This window comes from Petaurus breviceps, unplaced genomic scaffold (genome assembly GCF_028583685.1).
Source record: "Petaurus breviceps papuanus isolate PSGF00001 unplaced genomic scaffold, PetGlider_PUasm1.0 187, whole genome shotgun sequence".
NCBI classification, from domain to species: domain Eukaryota; kingdom Metazoa; phylum Chordata; class Mammalia; order Diprotodontia; family Petauridae; genus Petaurus; species Petaurus breviceps.
Window position 1 is genome coordinate 7,435,927 of NW_027185799.1, and position 27,574 is coordinate 7,463,500.

General features: G+C 38.9%; 1 long non-coding RNA gene across 2 annotated transcripts in view; it reads right to left on the reverse strand.

The window, feature by feature from the left end:
- LOC138163095 (uncharacterized) overlaps positions 1 to 27,574 on the reverse strand; it is a 60,322-nt gene that overhangs the window by 25,282 nt on the left and 7,466 nt on the right. For both annotated transcript variants that reach the window (XR_011168790.1, XR_011168789.1), the window contains exons 2-3: positions 25,029 to 25,124; positions 8,151 to 8,311 (exon numbers count right to left, since the gene is read on the reverse strand). This is a non-coding gene — a long non-coding RNA (uncharacterized lncRNA). The remainder of the gene's footprint in view (positions 1 to 8,150; positions 8,312 to 25,028; positions 25,125 to 27,574) is intronic.

Sequence of the window (27,574 nt, forward strand, 5' to 3'; positions counted from 1 at the left end):
GTGCCTTGGTGCCGAGAGGTAGGGTTGGGAGTCAGGGAAGTCTTCATGTAGGAGTTGACATTTGAGCTGATTTTTTGAGAAAGTTGGGCATTTTAGGACATAGAGGTCAGAAGGTAATGAATTCCAGGCATGAGGGAATGCTGGGGGTTGGGGAGGGGGGAGGGAGAGAAAACCTAAAGAGAAAAGATAATAAGTCAGAAGTTAAAGTCATTGAGAAAGGTGGGTAAGCAACTTAGAATTCCATAGATGACACAAAGAGGAAGAAGAAGAGAAGAAAATTTTTTGAGGAATTATTCTGGAAATAACACCAGGCAGCAGGGAATATACCAACTTCTCTTCTTGGTTTTGTTAGAGGAGGATGTAGAGAAGGATTGGCCTCTATTGGAAAGGGTTTGGAGGGATATGGTGTCCTCCAGTGAAAACCTCTTTTATTTGGAAGAAGCTGTCTTGGAAAAATTTAAGGATGTAAAAGCATTTGTTAGAGTAAAGCAGAAGTTTTGGAAAAGGGCACACAGAGTGGTTGGCAGTAGTAGATTGGGTGAAGGTCCCATAGCAGTAGATGAAGTAGTTGGGGAATAAATCTTGCTTCTGGTTGACATTAGTTGACTGGGATTTGTAATTAGTACTTTGTGAAATAGATGGGAATATTTATCCCTGTCCTTCCTCCTTCACAGGTTTGTTACAAGGATTACATGCATTAACGTATGTGAAAGCTATAAAGCACTGTATGAATGAAAGACATTGATATTATGTATACATATATAATTTTTCGTGTCAAGAAAACATGTGTATAACTACTCTATTGATCCACTTTGTGAAATCACAGCAAGGACATAAATGCTATTCAGGTACAAAAAATTGTGAAATATTTTTATTATCTATAAACAGTGTTATTAGTTTCCTTTTTTCATACAAGAGGGTATAAATAATCTCTTTCAGCAATCTGGTTCATACATCAACCAGGAGAAAGATGCTGAAGTTCCAGGTGCTGTGAGATCACCATTAGTCCTCCAGAACAATTCTATTGGGTCATATGAGATGAATTTGATGATGACCTGAGAAGGTGCATCACTGGTGAGAAAATTCAGTCTCAAAGGACATGAATCACACAATACTATCATATTATTATGATAATATTATTATAAAGCATCTCATAATATAAAGATGCCAAATAACAATAGAGACTTGGGATTAGTGGGGAATTTGAAAACTAGAAGGTTATTTGATATTTGGGTAGTAAAGGTTTGAGCAGGGAAGTTTCTCTAGAAAATCGAACAGGGAAATCCATTCAGTAAATGGTGGGCCAGCTGTGCTTTGGGCTCTTTTCTCTAAAAGCCAAAAAAAAAAAAAATACATAAAAATTTACATAAACACATTGAAACAACCAAATAAACAAAACCCCAGCAACAAGATCCAGGTAGGAATTAGAACTTGATTCAGAGGGAGGAAAACTTGGTCAGACTGACCAAAAGGGTCTGCTGTTTTTATGATGATCATAGCTGAGATCTAAAATGAGATGACAGAATAAACTAAGAAAAAGGCCAAGGAAAAATTTAGCCAGAAAAACCAATGGCTTGCTTGTTTTCTTTCCATGTTTGAGTTATTTATTACACTGGGTTTTTTTTCTTTTTTTGGACACAAAATATATTTATTGTGTTTGAATTTTTTTTTAATAGCACAGAGTTTGTTTTTGAGACAGAAAGAAGAACATTGCTAATTGAAGACCCTCACTGCCTCAATTTCCCTGTTGGTAGAATGGGAACAGCTATATTTGCAATAGGTATGATCAGGTTCCTGTATCTATTTTGGAATTCTCTTTAATTTTTTAAAAAATAATTTAACAAAGGACTACTTCTATAAGTCCAATGATATGTTGGGGGCCTGAAAAGTGTTGCTTCCAAAAAGAATCAGCTTTCTCCAGGAAGTCATTTTTACGCTGAAAGACTCTAACCAAGTAACCCTGGGGATTATCCAACTATCACTACTGCTATTCTAGGGATTTTTTTTTCTTTGCTAAAATCTGACATTTGGAAAGGAACAGGAGAAGTAAATGATTTAGATTTGCTGTGAAAGTTCGGATCCAGCTACCCAACACTGAAGTGAGTTCAGAATAGGCTGAAATAGCAAGTAAAGATAAGGTAGCAGTGACTGCTTCTTCTGTGTGTAACTACTACATTGGTGCTTGTCACTCAGGCTATCTTGGGGGGAAGGGAGGGGCACATTTCCCCCCCAGAAATTAGCAAACACCTGGAAATGGTTCCATATAAACATCAACGCACAGCCCAGAAATCAGCCACAAGTTAAGTCTGAGTCTCAAAGAGCCTCATCCCATGTCTCGGTACCAACTCCAAAAGCCTTCTCACTCAGTAGTTGCCAGATCTACCAGGACATTCAGATAAGCCCTGTCAGTGCCTGTTTCTCTCCGTCTTTGCCTCCTCTCTACTAACATAACTGTGTCCCTCTTTTTGGCACTGTCATTCTCTTGGGCAGTGTCAATGCACGCTGATGCCTTGTTGCCACTCTAGGGACACAAAATGATAAGTTACAAAAATGGTTCTCCTCAAAAGGATCTTCCAGCATTCACCTAAGACTTCCCCCAGGAGCTGCTTCCTTAGGTCATATGCCACAGCACATCACACCCGCTTATCTCTGAATTTCTCCTTGTAGAACTTTACAGAGTTTTCTTTTATTCTATCCCTAAGTAGAGGGAAAGTCAAAGACACTGACCCTATATTCAGTAGGATAATGTCTACTTATCTCAATGAACTTGTCTTTCCAAATCTCAGAAGGTGAGGTGTTCTTCTCAAAATTGCCACACCCTTGCCCTCTCTCGACTGCCATAGGTTGGTCCTCAGTTCTCAGCCAGCAGGCAGTTATGAGACATATCATCCAAATCACACACAGAAACAGGAAATTAAGGACCCTGATATCAACAATGAGTGATATTCTACCAAATTTTGATTGGTGAATTGCACCAATCATGTGAAACTGAATTCTTGCTTCATTGGAGCTGGGTCCTGAAGAATAGGTAGCAGTTCAACAAAGGAAGATTAGTCACAGAGGTTGAAAACTAAAGAGTAAGTTAATGGAACAATTAGCAATCAAGTCTGGCTGTTTCTATGGGTTATGCAAAGGGTGGCAGTTTGAGGAAAAGCTGGAAAGGTATATCGAGATGAAATTGGAGAAGGCCTTGAGGTCCAGTTAGGATTTTACTCAGTAAACAATGGGAAAACTATAAAGGTTTTTGAGCCATAGAGTTATGTAATAAGATCTGTGAATTAATAACATTAATCTGTTAGCAGTATATAGAATGATTTAAAGGGATAGAGTTCGAAAATAGAGAAATCAGTTTGTTTCTAAGTAGAACTAACATCTCAATCAAATTTATTCTCAAGACACTCACCAATATGTCACTTGGCTAAAAACCAAGGTAGACCCCTGGTTGCAATTATCAATAGTCAATGCACCATTATAACTGTAATTGTTTCTAATGATGTGGATAATGACAACTTTAGATGTCATCTTTCATTCCTATTAAAGGTGATTACCTTAGAACCAATTAAGGATGATGGAAGTGGTATTATCATCAAAAGACTTGGAAAAGGTTTCTCTGAACAACTTTTATTATGTCCTAAACCTGCCATGTTGATTTTATTAAACTATACATTTTCAAAGTATTCACTATGGCTAATGTCTTGACTTAAAGTGCAGCATGTGACCCAAACTCTGCCGTAATTTTTCGGGTATTTGAGTTGAGTAGTGGGCTTTAATGATCATTGTAAATCATCCTTAAGAAATGTATGATTCAGTGGAAAGAGCACTAAATCTATGTCAGTGTTGACACCCAGGGCCTGTATTCAAATCCCACCTTTCACTCTTCTTTTTTCTTTTTTTCTTTTTGGAGGGGGGAAGGCAGGGCAATTGGGGTTACATGACTTGCCCAGGGTCACACGGCTAGTAAGTGTTAGGTGTCTGAGGCCGGATTTGAACTCAGGTCCTCTTGACTCCACGGCTGGAGCCCTATTCACTGCACCACCTAGCCATCCTCACCTTTAACTCTAAACCTGAATGACCTTAGACCATTTCACCTCTGTGTTTCCTTAGCCATAAAATGAAAGGGATGTACTAGATGGCTTCTGACATTCCTTCCAGTTCTTTTTCTGTGACCTATGAACTCATACTACAATGGGAACAAAGAAGAGTTTAACCTAGAACATTCTTTTTCCATTTTTTTTATCAATTCATTTCACTTTGGCAAAAAAAATTTAAAAAAAAACATACCCACAAAAAATTGTTTCCCAAGAAACATAAAGTATATTCTTTGAAAAAGAGTAAAGCAAAGCAAAATTTACCACATTGCACTTCAAACTGACATTAAATGTGGCCTCCTGCCTTATTTTACCCATCATAAATAGAAAAAAAGATAAGCCTTAATTTTGATGGCATGGTGCCAACTTTTTCTATAGCTCTTTATGTGAATTTTGTGCATTTCAATGTTGTCTCTTACATTATTATATTCATTATGTATTTGGTTCTTTAGACTCTGCTTTCTTCACCCTGGGTCACTTCATACAAGTCTTGCTATGTTTCTTAGGTTGCGTTTGTATTTCGTTCTGAAAGAGGACCATGACATCAGGGAGATGATGACAGGACTTACAGTTGACTTTGATTTGACTGAAGGAGGGCTGTGCAGATCACCAGCCTCACTTTCTCCTCCAGAGCTGTCTTAGTCTGAGGCGCCTGAATAGGGACCTAGCCAGTTGGGTAATGTAGCTCGGCACCTCTGCCTTTGCATCTGCCTCTCCTCTCCAAAGGAAGACAAATTTTAATGGATGAAAGCTGCCTAATTCACTTGGAATTTACTGGTTAGATCTCTTTCTCAAAGACCAAGACTTAAGCCCATTTCACTCTGGAGTTCATTGATTGGACCACAACAGGTCCTTGCCCAAGCACCACTTAATGGCTATTTTTTGGGTCCCCCTGACTCACAGTGAATATCAATGGTAACTTTCTCTTTTGGCCAGTTAGTCTGAGGGTCTTCCCCTTCCAGTTTGATTTTTTTTTTTATTAAAGGGGCCATCCCTTGACTCACTTCTTAAAAAGGCTTATTCACTGAATGGGCATTTACCTTGCTCAAAGTGAGAACCTGAAAAGACCTTAGCCTTAAAGGGCCAGCATCACCCATTGCATCCTGGGCCATCTCCAGCCATCCTGATGAATATCTGTCCACTGGACCCAGATGGCTCTGGAGAAGAAAAGTGAGGCTGGTGACCTTGCACAGCCCTCCCTCACTCAAATCAATGTCAGCTGTAAGTCACTCCATCATGGTCCTCTTGGAGAACAAAGGACAAACACAACCTATGTTTCATATGGCCTGGATTCAAGATGTTTGCTTGCAATCTTGCTTGCCTCTAGATATTCACCTATTTATCAATGTCCTACAACTAAATGTACAGTGTAGTGGCACTGTGATGACCTTACTATGCCTCTTTTAATGAACCCAGGATCCCATTAGGTTTTTTGTCTACCATATCACAATATTGACTCAGTCTCCTAAAACTCTCAAATCCCTTTCAAATTGTTATCTAAATATGCCTCCCCATCTTATATTTGTGAAGCCTATTTTTTAACCCAAAAGTAAAAACCCTCTGTTTGGCATTCAAACCTCTTCAAAACCTGGTCTTTTCCCACTTTTCTACTATTGTTGCATATTACTTTCTTCCACACACTCTATGGTCCATTCATACTATTCTATGTGGTGTTTCTCACACACCAAACTCTACCTTCCATCTCCTTGCCTTTACTCTAGCTATTTCCCATCCTGGAAGACTCTCTTTTCTTACCTTTTAGAATTGGGAATTAGCTTTTGGGATTCACAGTTCCCTTCAAAACTCAAGTACCGCATTCTACAGAAGGTCATTCCTGTTCCCTCCAGCAGCCAGTGCCTTCTTCTCTAAGGTTACTTTGCCTCTCTTTTATATGTATCTTCTCTGCCAGGCCCATAGCAAGCTCAATAAATTCTTGCTGATTGATTAACTGGTTAATATCTTGTATATACCTATATATGTACATGTCTTGTCAAGAAAAATGTAATTGTCTTTAAGGCAGGAATGTTTTACTTTTGGTTTTGTTTCCTCCGTGCTTTGCACAATGCCTGGAGGCATTGTAGGCATTTAATAAATGCTTGTTGATTAAATAACTGAAAATTTTCCATCTATCCTTATAACACTTAGCCCCATTATGTTCATCCTTATATTCTTACCTATCAAGATCTTTTAATATCCTTATTCTGTTTCCCAGTTTGTAAGCTATTCCTCCAAGCTATGTGTGATCTGAAAATTTGATGAGAATTCCATTTATGTCTTTACTCAAGTCATTGATAAAAATGTTAAAACAGCACAGTACCAGGAATAGATCCCTGGGGAATATTCACAGCTATCTTGGAGCTGATCAAAATAGTTGGACAACTCTATGAGTAATGAAGTCAATCACATGACTGTCTTTCCATTCTCCAACATTGGATTTTGTCTTCATCTTTGTCAATTTGAGGTGATACTTATTGTTGCTCAAATTATATTTCTAATTGCTAGTGATTTGGAAGACATGTTCTTATGCCTGCTGATAATTCATTTTTCTTCTTTTGAGAAGTGCTGGTCCATGGGGCAGCTAGGTGGTGCAGTGAATAGAGCACCAGCCCTGGAGTCAGGAGGACCTGAGTTCAAATCCGGCCTCAGACACTTGACTGGCCGTGTGACTTTGGGCAAGTCACTTAACCCCAACTGCCCTGCCTTCCCCCTCCCAAAAAAGCAAAAAAAAAATTTTTTTAATTAAAAAAAACTATGCATACCCTTTGATCCAGCAATACCAACCAGCAATGAAGTCTGTATATCAAGAGATTAAAAAAAGAAAGAAAGAAAGAAAGGTTCTGGTCCATATCCTTTGACTACTTGCCTCTGAGGAATAGCTCTCAGTCTTATAGCTTCACTTCATTTCTCTATAGGTTCAGGATGTTAGACTTTTTTCAGAGATATTCAGTGCAATTTTTTTTTTACAATCTCTGTCTTTTCTAATTATAGCTGTCTTTGATTTCATTTCTACAAAAACTTTTTCCCCCCAAAGACTAAGTTTTCCCCCATTTCCCCCAGACTGAAAAATGTAGGGGCTACTCTTGGCATTTTTTTGTTTGGTGCATTTCTTGTTGCATTGGAGATAATGAATCAGAGTTGGGATTAACCATAGCAGCTCAATGAGCCATCTTTCAGAAAGTCTTGGGATCATCTTCATTCTTCCTCCTCTCTCTATTTCCCTAACCACCTTCTGGCACCAACAGCAGGTTAGTACCTTATCATCACAATCTACACTTAAACAGGTCAATGACAATTATTCCTGGAAATGACTCCTAAGGAAGAGTACAGTCTTGGGTTACTGGCATTTTTTAAGAGGCAGCTCTGTTAACATTTGCCCCTTTATTACTTGTGTACTCTGTCACACTTGGACTTTATATTGACACTTCTGCTGATAGATTTGTACAACCTTCCTCTACTGAATATCATTCCCTGATGCTTTGGGGTTATGACATGTTCTCTAAAATAGAATTGCTGGACTTTGGATGTCAACAATATTACCCTTGCTGTAACAAGTTAACAATGACTCTTTAAACACTCCAAGTATTTGCCTCCTAAAGACAGCACTAATAATGAAAAAATATCAGAAATACTGGGCATAGAATTTTTTATTATATTTTTATTGTAATTTTTTATTTGTAATTAATCTAAAGACTGGCAGAAACAATTCCTTGGGATATTTCTACATTCTGATTAAGAAGAAAAAAAGTCCAAAGTTACTGGGTCAGACTTACTGGTCCAATAAGTATTGCTTAGAATGAAACCCACAACTACCAAGTAGATACTGCCCAGGTTCCATTGTGCTAATAATTCTTATCTTTAAAGCCTCTGGTTCTATATAATTTTATTGGCATGCTATTGAAAACAGTTATGTTAAAAGTTATTCCCCCCCCAATTCTTGTATTCTCCCCCTACCAAAAAGAAAGGCCCCAATTCAGCTACCATTTATAAGTTACAAAAATTCAGTGAAAGTTGTATATACTTAACTGAGAATGGTGTGTGTGGAATGGGGTAATATTGACCTACCCTGAATTGAGCAAAATTTGTTCCTGGAACCCTCTTGCCATCTTTTTGCTCTTCCTGTGGTGATTAACAAAGCAATAGATTCAAAGGTTGGAAACCTGGGTTCAAATCTTGTCTTTGCCATATACCAGGTCACTTTCATTCTTGGGTCTCACTTTCTTCATCTGCAAAATGAGGAAAATTGAGTCACATGATCTTTAAGGTCCCTTCCAGCTTTCATATGCATTACTTCCTCCATGCATCCTGATCTGATCACATATAGTACTTCCTGTATTAGAGAAAAGTACATAAATTAATGTATTAATCACAGATTATTATCCTTTTCCTGGGAGAAAAGAACTACATGGAAAATGGTACAAAGAAATACCACAGAATATGGGGTACCAGTCTATGAATTGCAAGATGATGCTTAATGTCAAAGAATGCATTGATAACATTAGAAATTCAGGCCCTCATGCACCTGCCTGTGGTTTGGGGAGGAGTTATTTTTAATAAGGTGGAAAGTACAGCTTTCTCTATGCCCTTTCATTACTGTCACCTATTCTTCAGGGAAAAGCAAAGTAGGAAACAGGCCTACTGCTGACTTAATTGCACCCAATTTTTCAAGTTTTTGAATTGCTTATCAATTCCTTTGGGGAAAAAATAATTCATCACTCCCATTGGAAACCATGCTCTATTCTTAACAAACTCCTTTTTATCCTCAAACCTTTCACCTAATCATTTGATCAATCAATAAGCTTTATTAAGCATTCACTACATGCCAGGCACTCTGCTAAGCTCTAAGAACAAAAAGAAAGACAAAAGCAGTTCCTGTCTTCATGGTGCTTACATTCTAATGGGGGGAGACTACATACACATGTATATAAGTGTACCTGGATCATTGAGTGTGTGGAAGGGAGTAAAGTGTGAGAAGACTTAGAACCACATTGTGAAGAGCACAATGACAGACAAGCAACATTATATTTGACCCTGAAGGAAACAGGGAGCCATTGGAGTTTACTGAACATGGGAGGAGTGAATGATATGTTCAGATCCATGCTTTAGGAAAATCTGCTTGTATTTGTTTTTGTTTTTTCCCCTTGAAGACACTAGATTATTACAAATTCTATCCATTAAGGTTACTGTTCTGTCACTCCCCTGGAGTCACACAGCTAGGAAGAAGGGTGAGCATTCTATTTGTTCTTCACTGACTCTACTGACCACTCCTCTGCCTCCCTCTTTCAATAAACTTTCCTCTTTCAACAGCCATAAAATCCATTTATACTCTCTTTCTCTTCTAGCTATTGTCATCTATGTCCACATAACTTTCCCTACTTTCTAAGGGACTGAAGGAACTGACACAAAACTTTCTTCTTCACCCAGGGCCCTTCATCATCCTTAGGGACTTTCATGACTGTTGATGACTGCTCTAACACCCTAATCACACAATTCCTCAAACCCTCATTCCCAATAACCTCCCTTCTACTCCACTTACACAATCACACCTGGAAACATTAATACAGTTAAATCAGCTCTCAGATCAGATCCTTGACATTTGAATCTCTGGCCCCAACACTTTATTCTTCTCCCTCAGTCTCTTGTCCATGTATTAAATGTGTACTGCAGTTCCATGGCTAACTCTGGTCCTCTATTTGGTCTTCCAGATCCAAATCTTCTTTGATTTGACTTTACTTGCCTCCTTGGCCTCAGGGCTTGACATTTTAGTGATTCACTAGCCACTTTCCTAGGATCTCTCTGACTGTCACCATTCTCAACCCACTAATCCTCAGCCATGGGTAAACCCCACCATCTGTTTTCTCTGTTCTTGCTCTTGAGCTGTTGAGAGTCACTGGAGAGTCACAAAATTAAGTTGATTTCACACACTATAAATTCATGTTGTATAATCTCAGCTGGGTTCTGACACCTGTTGAACAATCCTATGATTTTACTCTCATTGAATCCCTATCTCATTTCTCCCAGCTACTATTCCAAAATATTTTTCTTTCTTCCAATCTCCCTATACTGCCGATGACCAAAGCTTCTTAAATCACTGAGAAGATTGAGGTCAAATGATTGAAGTTCCCTGCCTTACAATAACTTCTTAGTACCATCATTATAATTCATTATTATAATTACTATAATTTATTATTATAATTCATTATCCCTACCACTGGGCAGAGTGCTTTGTACATAGAAAGCTTTTAATAAACGTTTTCTTTGATTTTCATTCATTACTCATTATCTCCTCCTTTTAACATGGATTAGATGAACTTTGAAGAAGGAAAAGATTTTTGAACAATGGAAATGGTCTGACGTGGAGTTGGAATAGGAAAAAGAAAGAAAACAAACTGATGCAGCGGAAAGAACATTGGACTTGGAGTCACATGACCTAAGTTGTTCACTTTACTACACCTAATAATCTTACTACATTGTGACACCCGAAGTGTGATCTTGGGCAAGTCACTTAATCTCTACGGACTTCAGTTTTCTCATCTGTAAAAAGAGGGGCTTGCTCATTTCTAAAATATACAGAGAACTATGTCAAATCTATAAGAATACAAGTCATTCCCCAATTGATAAAAGGCCAAAGGATATGAACAGACATTTTTCAGAGGAAGAAAATTAAAGATATATATAGAAATGCAAATCAAAACAACTCTGAGGTACCACATCTCACTGGTCAGATTGGCTAAGATGACAAAACAGGAAAATGATAAATGCTGCAGAGGATGTGGAAAAATTGGAACACTAATGCATTGTTGGTAGAGTTGTGGACTGATCCAACCATTCTGGAGAACAATCTAGAACTATGCCCAAAGGGCTATAAAAAAGTGCATACCCTTTGGCCCAGCAATACCACTTCTAGGGCTGTATCCCAAAGAGATCATAAAAGTGGGAAAAGGACCTGTATTTACAAAAATATGTATAGGTGCTCTTTCTGTGGTGGCAAAGAAATGGAAATCAAGAGGATGCTCATCAATTCGGGAATGGCTAAACAAGTTGTGGTACATGAATGTAATGGAATACTACTGTGCTATAAGAAATGAGGAGCAGATAGACTTCATAATAATCTGGAGAGACTTATATAAACTGATGCTGAGTGAGGAGAGCAGAACCAGGAGAACTTTGTACACAATTACAGACACATCCTATGTGTGACGACTAACTTTGATAGACTAGGCTCCTCTCAGCAATACAAGTTTAGAAGACAACTCCAAAAGCCTTATGATGGAAAGGGATATCCACACCCAGAGAAAGAACTACAGAGTCTGAATGCAGATTCAAGCAAACTTGCTCTCTCTCTTTTGTGTTTTGTTTTGTTTTGCTTTGTTTCTTATTTCTCATTGTTCAGTCTATTGGTTATAATCTTTCTTTACAACTTGACTAATGTTTAATGTGAAGGTATTTGTAGATCCTATATTTGATTGCATTCCACCATGATGGGGGGGGGAGGAGAGGAAGGGGGAGAAAATTTGAAACTCAAGGGACTGTGAAACTGAATGTTGTAAACTAAAAGTAATTTTTTTTTTAAGAGGGACTTGGACTAGATGACTTCTAAGGTTTAGTCAGGATCTATAATCCTGTGATTCTTACTTAAACTGATCAATGGGCATGTGTCCTGGTTTCATCTCCTCATACCTTTTCTTATCAGTTGCTCTACAAACCATCCTTTATGTCTTGTGAGTTTTCCTTTCCTACTGGTTCCTTCCTATCTCCCTGCAAAAATGCTACATAATCTGCAAAACTTACAGAGATCTGGACCCGCATTCAGGAAGACCTGAGTTAAAATCCAAGCTCTGACACTTCCTAGCTCTGTGACCCTGGGCAAGTCACTTAACCCCTTTCTGTCCAGGTTTCCTCAAATGTAAAATGGAGATAATAATAGCACCTACATTACAGGGCTGTTGTAAGGAGGATAAAAGGAGATAATATTTGCAAAGTGGATGGCACATAGATGATGTTTAGTAAATATTGTTTTTCTTCTACTTCATGGTGAAAAAGTATTCTGAAAAAATATTGTTATCGCTCATCCTTTGTTCTTAAAGAGAACCAAGGAGCGTGATGTCTCAAAGTCATCAGCTTCATTTCATCTTCCAGACAGTCTGCTTCTTCACCATTCTTTCCCCATATCCCTGCAGTCTATTTTCCCTCTTCATCACTTTACTGAAACTACTCAGCAATCACCAAAATTCAGCCATATTTTTTCAGTCCTTATCCTCCTTGGGCTCTAAGCAGGACAACACCTTCACCTAGATACCCTCCCTCTTCCCTTGAGTTTAAAGACACCAAACCCTCATAGTTCTCCTCTCCTGCAAATTCCTCTGTTTCCTTCACTAGTTCCTCTTCCTCTAACTGATCCCCTTTAAGATGGGTATTGCCCAGTGTTCCATCTTCAGCCTTCTTTTCTTCTCTCCCCACCATCTCCCCCTCAACAGTCCCCTTTACTCCTGCAACTTCATTCTTTTCCTGTGCTGATGATCACTAAATCTCTATTTCTGTCCTAGCTTCTTTTCCTCAGCACCAGGACTGCACTTTTCACTATCTGCAGGATAACTCCAGACACATTCTTTGTCAACACCTCAAACCAATTGGAACTAATCACTGTCTTCTGTTTCTATTTCCAAGGAAACTGATCTTTGAATTGAAAAGGATAGAACCAAAATGGGCAGTAATTAATGCCTGTGAATTTTAATTAATCGATTAAATCAATTTAATTAATTGGTTGATGCACAAGAATTAATGTACAAGAAAAATAACAAGATAGTGAAAGAGTAGCACCTGTCTTTCTCTTTGATGATTTCAAATCATCAGACCAGATGAGTTACGTCTTATCATAATTATCATGTCACAGGGACATTTGCCATTGAAAAAAGGAATTGTTACCATTCCATTTAGCTCTGATTGTGACTCCTTGTTTAGAAAAAGCTTGAATCACCCAAACAACCTCATAGGAACAGAAATTTTGAGTCAAAGACTCCTATTGAAATCCACTATATTTATATATTGGCTTAAATTGATGACTGGAACAAGATATGAAGCTGTGTCATTAAACAAATCTTAGAAGTGTTCTATTCCTCATTAGATATTTAGTTTTATATTTATACTTTATACTACTTTAGTTTTATCTTGTATATTAGAAAACCAAGAAGATTTCTCTGGACCACCCAAGTAAGTTTGCAGTGATCATATCGATGGATAACAGGAGCAAGAAATATTTACCTGAGCTATATACTTCTGGTCATATCGTTTCCCTGCTTAGTGGCCTCAATCATTTCTCACATTGAATTTAAAATCTCTTGTGACCTCTGGGAATTGTTTCTCTTCCCCACAGCTATCTACTTATCAGATCAGAAGACACAAAGTTAAAAGGGGTCCGGAAATCTAGTCCAAATCTTTTATTCTATAGATGAGGAAATTTTGGTTTCAAGAGGGGAAATGACTTACCCGAGGCCACACAAGTAGCAATAGTGCTAGCACACAAACACAAGTCAACTGATTCTAGGTCTGGTGAGTACACTGTCTAAATCACTTCTCTCTGGGCCTCAGTTTCCTCATCTGTAAAATGATGGCATTGTATTAGATGGCTTCTAGGGACCCTCTAAGCCAGTGATGTAAAACTCAAATAGAAATGGACTGTTAATCTGTACGAGGATCCCTGCAGCCCACATATTGACTCAGAAAACCCTATTATCTATATTATATTACTCCTTATATTATTAAATGTTTCCCAATTACATGGATGTGCTTTAGGCAAGCTGTAAAAATCCAGTTAGGGTATTTTTGTTGTTGCTGTTGTTGAAATGATTTTAGTTATTGGAATGCACAACTTTTTTAAATGTGCAAATAAAAAGTTTTAAAACCTAAAAAAAAAAACCTCTAAATCTACAATTATATGATACTTTTTTCTTCTTATATCTGATTTAGTGTCTTCAGAACTTCAATTTAGAGTGTCCAGATCTGGCCTTGGTCATTTGCTATGTGATGTCATGATGATGATGATGATGACAAGTATTTATATAGAACCTACTATGTGCTAGGCACTATGCTAAGTGCTTTACACATTCTATCTTGTTTTTATCCATACAACAACCCTAGAAGGTAGGTGCTATTATTATCCCCCTTTTATACATGAGGAAACTGAGGCAGACAGGTTAAATGACTGTGAAGGGCCATACAGCTGCTAAGTGTGTGAGGCAGGATTTGAACTCAGGTCTTCCTGACTCCAGGTCCAATTCTCCTACCACCTAATGCCTCTAACATAACATGACGCTCCATCTCCCATCTCCATGCCTTTGCACTGACTGTCTCTGCCACCTGACATGCCCTTGCTCTTTAATTCCACCTCTTCAAATCTTTGGTTTGCTGCAAAACTCTGTGCCAATTCTACCTCCCCAAAGCTCCTGGTGCCCTCTGATCCCCAAAATGTTGTTGTTCAATTGTTTCAGACTCTTTGTGACTCCCATTTGAGGTTTTCTTGGCAAAGATACTGGAGTGGTTTTCCATTTCCTTCTCCAGCTCATTTTACAAATGATGAAACTGAAGCAAACAGGGTTAAGTGACTTGCCCAGGGTCACACAGCAAGCAAGTGTCTGAAGTCAGATTTGAACTCAGGAAAATGAGTCTTCCTGACTCCAGGTCTAGCATTCTATCCACTGTGCCACCCAACTATTCATAGGTATAGGTAGTATCTGCCAGCAAGCACATAAGCTCCTTAAGGAGAACTACTTTAGTTTTATCTTTACCTTCTCAATTCCTAGCATAGCACATGGAGCCCAGCAAGCAGGTCCTTAATGAATGCTTGTTAGTACATCGACTACACCCTCACTTTATCTTGTACCCATTGTTATTACCACCGATCTGGGTGAATCCTCTCTGGGACATTGGAGACAGGGATTCCTGCACTGATTATGGGGACTAGGTCAAATGACCCACTGGAGATCTCTAGTCACAGTGGAATGAAGTGGGCAATGAAGTTAAAAACTAGAAGTAGACTGAAGCACATCGATCTCGCAGTGCTTTTAGACTCCACAGTGTCCATTCCTACCCATCTATGTCCCTGATTTCCCCATTTATGAAGCCCTAGTCCCCTGAGTTCCTCGCCCTAGCCTAAGTCCCAAAGACAGATCTTTTCTATAGACTTCTGACCTGATTCTTGGATCTGTATCTGCCTTCTCTCTTTCTGTCTCATTGTTCTTTGATTCTTGAGCCAATATGCCTGTGGTTTGTTATAATAGCTGCTGTTTGCCCTCTTTTTATCTGCTTCAGTCTGTGGATAGAGTGACTTTTAACATCCAGCTCTGACACGTCCTCTTAGGTATCTTCCAACTCTAAAATGCTATGGCTCTATGATATTATGAATTGTCCTCTTATTCTCAAAACATTTTATATTATTTCTCGAGTCTTCCTAAGAGTTGGAATGTGTAGTAGACAGAGATCTGGGTTGAGATCCTGGATCTGGCACTCACCCTGTGATAGAGCTAATTCTCTGTGCCACATTTATTAAAAGAGAAATGCTTATACTAGAAGTGCATAGAATTGTTGTAAGGAAAGTAATTTGTAAACTGTAAAATGTCATGGAAACATGAGTTATTATGTTCCCTTCCTGTATGGGCCTGTCTGTGAATAACTCCATAATTGGCTATTTATAAATACTGCCTCACTGGGGGGAACTACTAAAGAATAAGGGATACTGGGAAAATGAAGGTGAAAGAATTTATAATCAAGAAAAAGCACCTATTAGCCAGATACACTGTGCACACAAAGTAAAGCTTCAGATTGGAGGTAGTAGCATGAGTCATCATAAGAATGATTTAGCTAGCAGAAGCTAGAGATTTTAAAACCAGAAGGAAATCGAAGACTACAGAGACAAAGGGTATCTGAGAGGAGTAGATCTGGAAGGGTAATCTAAATTGGCCAGAAACTCATAAACCGAACAAATGGGATCTAGTTGGAGGCAGTTTGATCTAATGAAAAGAGCTTTGCCCAGAATTTGCTCTTTTTTTTTTCAGATGAACCCAATCCCAGTGGGCAGTGGCTGTTATGTATTCCTGGCCCAGGTTGTGGACCTGATCTGGAAACCTCAGATCCAGGAGCCACTGCTACCTATGAGTACTACTACTCCACCATGCTTCATTAAATGATCTGAGAAAAACAATGCCTCAGACCTCACATTCTCTCAACACCAGGCACATCACTGAGAAGAAACTGTAACAAAAGGCTCAAATAGGGAGATGAGCATATGTTCCTTTGGTGGGATGTATTCTGACAGTTTCTATCCTACCATCTTAGAAGAAGGCAAAGGTACTAGCACAAGCTATGAGTGCAGTAAAGCCCATGGGAAACTGATCACTAAATATTTATTGACCCAGATCGTCATAACCATGGACAAAATAAAAAAAGTATAGCCTGGAGGACAGTAGAGACCAATGGATTCAGAACGGGTTGGATGACTGGTTCTAAGAGCAATGATCATATCCAGGCCTACCTAAGAGGTAGGTCTATAGTGGAATATCCTAGAAATCTATTCTTTACCAAGGACTTTTGTACCCTTTTATCAATGATTTAGATGAAGGAATTGAAGGCATTCTTATCAAATTTGCAGGTGACATGAAACTGGAAGGGAGAGCTAACATATTGTATGGCAATTAGGATTCAAAAAGACATTATCTGGCCAGAACTAGGGACTGATTCTAGTGAAATGAAGTTTAATAACAATAAATGTAAATCTATACCAGACTGCCCCCCCAAAATAGTTTGTACAAGTATGGAGAAGGTATGACTAGATAACAAGTTAGGTGAAAAAAGAATCTTGGATTTTAGTGCTGTTGGTTCAACATGACTCAACTGTGTGTCATGGAACCCAAAAGGTGAATGGCCTCTTAGGCTACTTTAATAGAGGTGTAATATCTAAAGAAAGGGGGAAGCAATTGTTCATTATTACTTTGTCCTGGTCAAACCATGAATTATTTAGTTCTGAGAGTTACATTTTAGGCAGATCATTGACAAATTGAAATATGTCCAGAAGAGGGTAAAGGGACTTGAAACCATGTCATACATTGAATTGTATTGAAACAATTGGAGATATATAACCTTAAGTAAATAAGACTTATAAAGACCTTGTTATGCCAGAGGGGCCTGTGTAGCTCAATGAAACTATGAGCTATGCCATACAGGGTTACCCAAGATGGACAGGTCATAGTGGAGAGTTCTGAGAAAAAGTGATCCACTGGAGAAGGAAATGGCAAACCTCTCTAGTATCTTTGCCAAGAAATGCCAAAGACAGTATTAAAATGTTAAAAGATACAACACCAGAAAATAAGCCTCTCAAAGTCAAAAGGTGTCCAATACCTTTTGGTGAGGAAGAGCAGAGGACAACTCTAATTAGCTCCAGAAAATGAAGCAGCTGGGCCAAAGCCAAAAGGAAGCTCAGCTGCAGATGCATCTGGTGATGAAAGGGAAATTCCATGCTATAAAGATCAATATTGCATGGAAATCTGCAATGTAAGATCTATGAACCAAGGTAAGCTGGATGTGATCAAACAGGAGATGGAAAGATTAAACATGGACATCTTGGATATCAGTAAACTTAAGTGGACAGGAATGGGTGAATCTGATTTATGTGATTATTACATATACTACTATGGGCAAGAATCACTTAGAAGAAATGGGATAGCCCTCACAGTCAATAAAAGGATGGGAAAAGTAGTACTGGTGTATAATCTCAAAAATGACAGCTGTGAAATTAAAAGATACTTGTTTCTTGGGAAAGCCATGGCAAATATGGACAGCATACTAAAAATCAGAGACGCTACTTTGCCAACAAAAGTCCGCATAGTCAAAGCTATGGTTTTTCCAGTAGTAATGTATGGCTGTGAGAGTTAGATTTTAAGGAAAGTTGAGCGCTACAGAATTGACACTTTTGAACAGTCATGCTAAAGGAGAATTTTAAGAGTCTCTTGGACAACAAGGAGATCAAATCAGTAAATACTTAAAGGAAATTAATTCAGACTATTCATTGGAAGGTGAAATACTGAAGCTGGAGCTTAAATACTTTGGTCACATAATGAGAAGATGAAACTCATTGGGAAATACCCTGATGTTGGCAAAGATTGAGGCCAAAAAGAGACCAGGCCTATAAAGGATGAGATGGATAGATAGTGTCACAGAAACAAAAAACATGAGCTTGGACAGACTTTGGGAGACAGTGGAGGATGGAAGGGCCTCATGTTCTATGGTCCATGAGCTTACAAAGTCAGACATGACTGAACAACTCAACAACAAAAACAAAATAAGACTTAAGGGAGGCATGAAAATGCCTTCAAGTATTTGAAAAGTATATGAAAAGTATATGAAAGAGATTTTCTTTTCTTGGCTCCAAAAGGCACAACAAGGGCTAGGCAAAGTGGACAGAGAGGCAAATTTCAGCTGGTTCTTTGGAAAATTTCCTAGGGATTTGAAAGTCCATGAAAGGTAGTGAGTTATTCATTACTCCATATCAGATGGATACTGGACGACCACCTTCCAGAGATATTGTAAGGAGGATTCCTGTTCAAGATTACATTGGACTAAACAAATTCAGGCCCCTACATACTTCAAGGCTATATGATTATATGATCTGCAGAAAACCTCTCTGAGTTTTAGTTTCTTCTACTAATTAAGGATTATAACCACACTACCTACTAAGAGGGTTGTTAATAAAGGACATTGTATGCTGTTGATTACAATATAAATGTGAGCTATTATTATTAGTCCTCTGTGCTCAAGAGCGCATTAGCTTGGGCTGGATAGAACTAAGAAGGCAGACTTCTTGAATGGCCAGATGAAATTAGACTGGGCCCAGAAATGGGCTGAAGTCATGTGACTGAATGAAAACATTGGAAACCAAGAAAATGAAATAAGACAGTTCTTGTTAGTGGAAAGATCATTGGATATGGAGTCACCAGTTCTAGAATTGAATACCAACTCCTTGGTAGGTTCTTTACCCTACTTATTGCCTGCTTAACATGGAGAAAGTCACTAGCTTCCCTGAGTACATTTCCTTATCTGTAAAATGAGAGAGTTGGCCTCTGACATTCAGTTCTCAATCTATGAACTTGAGCCTCAGAGATTCCCAACCACTCTCTGGGATGGAGTTATTGTGTGAGAGTAGTCAAGGCAATTGTCATGGTAATTTTAAAAAAATCAATAGGACAGAAGAGCCCTCCCCATTAAAAGTAAGTATGCTTTGAGTTGAGATTGCCCCCCCTCAAAAAAAAAACAAACTAGAATCTTTGCCAGATGGAATAAAAAGATGACCAAAGTAGCAAATTTAAAGTATGAGACAGGAAGTACAAGGTTCCATTCAGAGCAGCAATGATTCCCATATAGCTGGAGATCTCAGCACAGACTATTATGGCACAAAGCCACTATGTAGAGAAGTAGAGGGTCTATTCTCATGCAGCTCCCCATCCAAGGTGTTGTTCTGTTATGATGGCCAGTCACATCCCTTCTTCTTCCACTCAGCATTGACTTTTAACACAACTTGTATCGACTTTCTGCACCTGTCATTGCTCTCATGTAGTTTGAAGTTTGATGAAGACTCATTCATACTATGAAGTTTCTCACATTACTCCTATTGATTGATGCCTTACTCTTCATGAGAGGTTATAACACCAAAACATAGCACCCAAGGAGTCTCCAGGCTTTTTTAGTGATACCAAGAGATATAACTAAGTTTAATTTTTTTTCCTTTTTCCAGCAAAGACAATTGAAAGAACAGGGAAAGGAGGGAACAATGAATCAGAAGACTTGAGGGTTCTAGTCCTAACTCTAATACTCTACCCATGTGATCACAAGTTCTTTAGACCTCAGTTTTCTCATCTGTAAAAGGAGAAGGTTAGCCTCAGTTGTCTCTAAGGGTGCTTCTAGTTCTACTAAGCTGTAAAACTCAATTCACTCTGGAGAACGTAGATTGGACAACAATAGGTCCCTGTCCTCCTAGCACATAGTAACTGTCTCTCTTTTGACCAAAAACCCTGAAGATCTTTCTCTCCCAATGTAATTTTTTTTCCATTAAATGGGCCATCCCTTGACTCACTTCTTAAAGATGTCTATTCACTGAATGTGGGTTACCTCACTCAAAGTGAGAACCTGAAAAACCTTTAGCCTAAAAGGGCCAGGGTCACCCATTGCATCCTGGGCCATCTCTTGTCATCCTGCTGAATATCAGGCCACTGGACCGAGATGGCTCTGGAGGAGAAAGTGAGGCTGGTAACCTTGCACAGTCCTGCCTCACTCAAATCCAAGTCAATTGCAAGTTATGTCATCATTCTGTGATGTCATGGTCCTCTTTAAAAATGAAGAACACAACCTTCTAGTTCTAAAATTTTGTAATCTATAAAGCTGGGATCTAGACAGGTCAAGCCAAGTGAAGAGACAGAGGTACAGCTGTTATTGAGATGTCAGTATGGCAAGAATCTGTGATTTTGCTGGTAGGAGAACTCCCTCCTTTGAGGTTGATTACAACCCAGTTGCAACTTAGTAGATAGTCTTAGGGAGTTGCCTAAGGTTTGGAGAGCTTAAGAAATTTGCCCCAATGTCAAAATCATGAAAAACTTGATTTTTCAAGACTGATGGGTTACAAAATCTATAAGTAACACTTATCGAAATTTCTAAATTCTGTTCATTCCCTTTTCCTACTGTAGGGACCACTTTTTTTTTTGTCTTAGTATCTCCATTGCCTAGCTTAGCATCTGGAACAGTAGGCACTTAGCAAATGCTCATTAATTGGTTGGATGGATGAATTGATTGATGTTTAGCTGGGGACAAAAGTATCAATTATTTAAGGTGCATTGGTGAAAAGGAATGTGTTTACAATAACAATGAAAATTGCTATTAAACTAAATAAAATTTAACTTACCAGTATCACTCTAAAACATCCAGCCTTTCTTAGAATATGTTGGAGTATTGGTAAGACTTAAAATTTTATTAATTCATTTTCAATACTGGAAGAAAATTAGCATTTATTAAGGTCTATTATATGCTAGAACTGTGCTAAGCCCTATACAAATATATCTCATTTGCTAAATACTTGTTCCCTTCCCTGTTCTCTTCCCTTTCTTTTTAAATGATGAATGAATCATTTATTAAGCTGTTTTTTTGTTATTCAGTTATTTCAGTCATGACCAACTCTTCGTGACCCCATTTAGGGTTTTCTTGGTAAAGATACTGGAATGGTTTGCCATTTCTTTCTTTCTCCAGCTCATTTTACAGATGAGGAAACTGAGGCAAACAGAGTGAAGTGATTTGCCCAGGGTCACACATGGCCAAATTTGAACTCAGGAAGATGAGTCTTCCTAACTTCAAGCCCCAAATATTCTATCACACCTAGCTGACCATTGTACTATAAAGTACTTTACCATGAGCAAAGCACAGTGCTGGGGATACAAACAAGACAGTTCCTCTTCTCATATTCCATGGGGGAGACAGCACATATGGAAGGTTTCAGCTGTAAGTCACATGGAAAGGTCCCATGGTCCTTAGGGTAAAACAAGTCCATTCCCTTTTAATAAGAGAAACCAACAGCAAAATTTTGTGACTGTTTCCACTCCTGCTTTATATCCAGACATGGATCTTTGACTGTCAGAGCTGGCAAGACCTTAGAGACCATTGTAGGTTACTCTTTCATTTTGCAGGAGAGACAAGGGACTCATCAGAAGTGACTCAAGAGATTTGTCTCAGAGGCTAGATTTATCATGATGCAGGGAAAATAGGGCAAAATTTGAGTCAGGTTCAAGTTTCTGTTCTGTTACTTCCCACCTACTATTCCACCTGTCTAGACCTGATTTTCCTGCATATAAAACAGGGGAGGTGGGACTAAATAACTTCTAAGGTCCCTTCTGGCTCCAAATCTAACATCTTCTGCATCCGAGTCTCCTAACTCTGAGGTCTTTTTGCTATATTCTTTGGAGATGGGGCATCAGCCTTAACAAAGACTTATCGATGAGCTCATTGCATATGATGTGACATAGTTTCTGCATCAGTTTCCTCCTCTTTGAAATGAGGATGCTGAACCAAGAGATGTTTAAGACTTTTTCTGGATCTAGCATATTATGAATGGGAGGAAGGGAGGGGCTGGGTGGCAATGCGGATAGAATGCCAGGCCTAGAATCGGGAAGACCTGAATTCAAATCTAGTCTCAGACCCTTACTAGCTGAGTGACCCTGAGCAAGGCATTTATCCTCTGTTTGCCTCAGTTCCCTCATCTGTAAAACCCTACCTCACAGGCTTGTTTCGTGGACCAAATTAGATAATAATTGTAAAGTACTAGGCACAGTGCCTGGTTCATAGTAGATTCTATATAAATGTTGGCTTTTAGTATTAATTTTAATGATTTGAGAGACAAAGTCATTTCAATTCAACAAATATTTATTAAGCATTTACTATGGGCCAGGCTGAAGATATAAATCCCCCAAAATGAAACAGTCCTTTTGCTCTAGGAATATATATTCTCCTGGATGCTAATTTGTACTTAATTTGTATATATACTTATATTTATTTATCTATGTGCAGGTAAGCTCTTGAGAAAGAAAATGCTTTCTTTTTTTCAGAGGAAGCTAGGTGGCACAATGAATAGAGTTCTGGGCCTGGAGTCAGGAAGACCGGAGTTCAAATTTAGCTTTAGACATTTCCTGGATGTATGATTCTGGGTCAATCACTTAACCTTTACCTGCCTCAGTTTCCTGAAATGCAAAACGGGGATAATAACCTCCAGGGATTTCAGTGAATATCAAATGAAATAACAATTAACTTATTTGTTAAGTATTTAGCACATAGTGCTTAGCACGTAGTAGGTGCTTAGTAATTTGTCCCCTTCCCTCTTTGGAAAGATACCCAGTGCCTAGCACAATGTTTGACATCTTAATATGTGTGTTTAATACATACTTGCTGAATGAATGTGAATGTTGCACCAGGAGCACTATTCTATTTCCATCGTGTCTATTTTTGCCATTTTTGGCATCCTAAAAATATTATTTGGTAGATTCCCCCTCCCCCACTTCAGTGAAATTCCCAGCCACTTTGTCTATTTCAGCTTCCAGTTTGGAGCTCCAAGTTCTTTTGGGTTTTATCAAATTACACCCTGTAGAAAAGCATACATTTCACAAACAGATGGATTTAATGTGCATGAAAATACATGCCTTTTAAAGAAACCAAATTAGTAGTTCCAGCTCTTACCCACCCCCCCCCTTCTCCCCTTTATTAAAGACAGAGCTCACTGAAAAATCTCTGCAATGAAGTGAAACTTGACAGGCGTCATCAGTGAAATGAGATTTGTTCACATGGAAATGTGACAGGACATGAGAGGAGTCCTCAGCGACACTGATTCTGCCAGTTTCAAATGGAGATTCCGAGGAGGCTAGCCCCCAAATCACAGCTGCGTTTTAAAAACAGAAGGGGTGGGGGGAGCGTTGAAATCTCATAACTCCATGACATTTTCAGATGGTTATTGACAATGTACACTTCATGCCTACACTTCATGCATCTGCTGGTCAGAGGCAAGATGGTCTTTCAGTATTCACACTATAGAATCCAAACCTCTCTGCCATGAAGAAATCCATCCTTAATCCCCCTTACTGAGTGTTGTCTCTCTGAGGAATCCTGGCTGAAGAGAATCGTATCTCTTCTCCTCCCCCATTAAATCAACTATGGATTCATTCTCATTTTCAACTGTTTTCCTTCTATATTCCTGGAGATTGCGTGGATGAGTATACCCCTAAAGTTCAAGGTCTGAGGTAGGTTCAGACAAACATCTCAAAATCCAAATGTATAATGGGAGGTATTCCAACCTGTCGAGTGTTTAAAATTGGGCCAAATATCTCATGGGAACAGACTTCCTTGTGAGATTTCTGGCACTTTGGCCTCTAATCCTGGCGGGAAATAAAACAGCCTCTGTCAGGCTGGATTTTGGCAGTATTCTCTACTGGAATCAGGAAGTAGAGAGAAATGGAGAAGAAAAGGGTTGCCAGATATTTTCAGTCCTTAAAAATGGATGGGCAAGATTGGCTCGGGACAAGGGTGGAGGCTTAAAACAGCTGGAAATCTGGACCAGGGTCCTCCTTTCTTTGCTGGTCAATGCCAGTTTCCCAAGCACAGAGGGAGACGGAACTGTGAGCCTTTGGTCAAGTCTCTTAAGCAGTTTGGGCCTCAGTGGAAAGAGTACTGGCTTTGGGGTAAGAGGGCCTGGGTTCAAATCTTGCTCCAACACTTCCTGTTTGACTTTGGGTAAGTTATTTAAATTCCCTGGACCTCCATTTCTGCCTTTGTACAATGTTGGGGTTGGGTTAGATGGCCTCTAAGGGCCCTTCTATGACTCTATAAACAGTATGGTCTTGACAACCTCAACAGGATGGAAAGCATCCCATGTACATTTAATTTTTTGAGATGTTTATCTAAACCTACCTCAAATCATGAACTTTGTGGTTTTACTCATATATAATGATCTCCAGGCATATAGCAGAAGAAAACATTTAGAAAGTTAAAGAAAGCTGATTTTCTTTTTTTTTTTTTTAATAGTCACTTTTCTTTGTTTTCTATAGCCTCTTAGCTTTAAGATTATGCAACACTGTAGGGACCTAGTCAGAGAGTCCCTTAAGCCCTGTTTATGTGGAATTTCAAATGTTACAAAATACACGTGGCTATATAATACAGGGTCAAAACATGTTTCAGCATCTTTTTTTCTTCAACTCACCCCCTTCTTCTTTTCTTTGCTCCCTTCTTCAGCCCCTCTCCAGCAGTACTAAAAAGGGAGACATTACTACAAGCACTGGAGGAGACCCTTTGCATGGAAAGAGAACAATGGGACTTGGGTTTTAAAATAATAGAAGGCAAAAAAAAAAAAAAGACAAAAACTGGATACCCTCTTACCCAGGGGAACATGTCAGTCAAGAATCCTTGAAGATCTCTCCATGGTCCAGATCCTACAGACTGGCAGCTGGTGCAGGGCGGGCAAGAAGGATGTGCCTGGAATGGGGGGAAAATCCATTGAATTTAGTAGGTCACTGGTGATCTTTGAGAGAACAGTTTGAGAGAGAATATTTGGACTGGATAATGGATTTCTAGATATTGCAAAGAGAGTAAATGTTTAGGAAGTGAAGGTAATGAGGGCAAATTTCAAGAAATTTGGAAGTGAAAGAAATATGTAAGCAGCTAAGGTACCACAATGGTATAGAAGGGTCTAGGTAAAGTTTTTCTGTAACTGGTAAGACCTAAGAATGTTTGTAGGCAGCTGAGAAGCTAGAAATAAGGGAGAAATGGGGGTGGCTAGGTGGCACAGTGAATAGACCTCAAATATGACCTCAGACACTTGACATACTTACTAACTGTGTGACCTTGAGCCAGTCACTTAACCTCAATTGCCCTGCCCTCTCCCCTCCAAAAAAAAGAGGAAGAATTAATAAACTTTTTAAGGTGACTTTTAAAGATAAGCCTTAGTCAAACCAGGGCATTTCAAGGAGATGAATACTGTGACTTTAAATTTTGGTCCAGATTATTGCAGGTTATTTGCCTTTCCTTTGGAGTCCCAAACCACTCCCCAAGCCTCCAACAAAAGGAGTTAGTGTCTTACTTCACTTAAAATATTGAGGTCATTTCACAGGAGCTCCCTGACACCTTCTGGCATCATCACCCTTTCCCTTCTATTTTTTTTTTTTTATTTTGAAGGCAGGGGCAGCCAGGTGGGGCAGTGAGTAAGAGGACCAGCCCCAGTGTCAGGAGACCCAGGATCAGTTCTGGCCTCAGATACTTGGCACCCACACAAAATAACTGGCTATGTAACCTTGAGCAAGTTACTTAACCCCAATTGCTTAAAAAAAATTTGAAGGCAATTGGTATTAAGTGACTTACCCAAGGTCACACAGTAAGTATCTAAGGTGGGATTTGAACTCAGGTCCTCCTGATTCCAGGGCTGGTTGCTCTATCCATTGTCACCTAACTGCCCCTTTTCCCTTCTATTTCAAAAAAAGATTCATCTCTACTCCTTCCTAAGGATAATCCTGTGTCCTTGATGTTATTCCCTTTCTCTCCCAAGACCTTACTCAAGCAACCATAGAGTTTCTATCATGAATTACCAATCTCTTTCCCTTCACTGGTCCCCTTCACCCTTCAATAATTTTGTAGTACCTTACATTCATTCATTTTTCTTTCACATTTCTACTCTCTTACACTCTCTCCTTTAATAATTCTATTTAGTCCCATGGTTTCAACTATCATCTAGGTCCAGATGAGCCCCAGATCCATATCTTGAACTTGGACCCTTCTTTTAAAAAGCTCCATATCTGAATCTCTAACAGCCTCTAGGACATCCATATGTGGATTTCCTACCAATACCTCAAATATAACTTGTCTAAACTTGAATCTATGATCTTCCCCCATAATCCCTCTCCTCTTTTTGACTTTGCTATTCTTGTCTATAGCACTACCCTTCTTTTATAGGGGCTTTTTGTCTATGGTACTCAGCCTTCTACATCTGAAAGCTTGAGGTTACCCTTTACTCTTCCTTCTTTCTCACCTCTCATAGCAGCTCTTAATGAGCTACCAAGTACTGTTCATTCTATTGTTTGCTCCCATTCCCTCCCCTCTATGATTCTAAAATGGGATTCTCCTATACCTTGTGTCACCTGGCTGGACTACTGCAATAATCTAAAAGTCATTCCCGTCTCTGTTATCTCCCCACTCCAAGCCATGTTTTGCAATACTGAAAGACTTATCTTCCTATACACAGATCTAGTAACATCAATTCTTTGGTTTTAATATTTCAATGGTTGCCTTTTTCCTAAACAGTAAAATTCAAACCCCTTCCCTAGCATCCAAGGGCTCCTACTATGTGATATCTCTGTATTTTTCCAGCTTCATCTTATATTGCTTCTTTCCACTTTACTTTATCCTCTAGACAAATTAGACTACCCCAACATGTCCCCCATTTTTCAATCACCTTGCTTTGCTTGCTTCATTCCATATGCCTAGAATATCAACCACACCCCACCTTCCAGCCTGTTAAATTCCAATCCATCCTTTAACGCCCAATTCAAAGATCACCTCATCATGAAGCTTTCCCTGGTCTTCCCAGTCAATAATGACCTTACCTCCTACCCTCATCCTGAGACACCATATTTCATTTTGTGTACACCTCTCTAATGTAGACACAACATGTAATGTTGCATATTATGGCTATGTATATGTGTTCATTTGAACTCAATGTAGGCAGAGACCTGTGTGGTCTAAATTCTGTAGATACCCCATAACCTAGCACAATGCTCTGAACACAGTAGGTACTGAATAAATGTTTCTTAAATTATTGGTGATTCTTCATTAGCTTATTATTTTATCCATTTTTTTTACATATATCACATGGATTACATGCCAGCCACAAGGCAGGAAGAGTGGGATTTCATGGTTAGCTATCAATTAGCTCT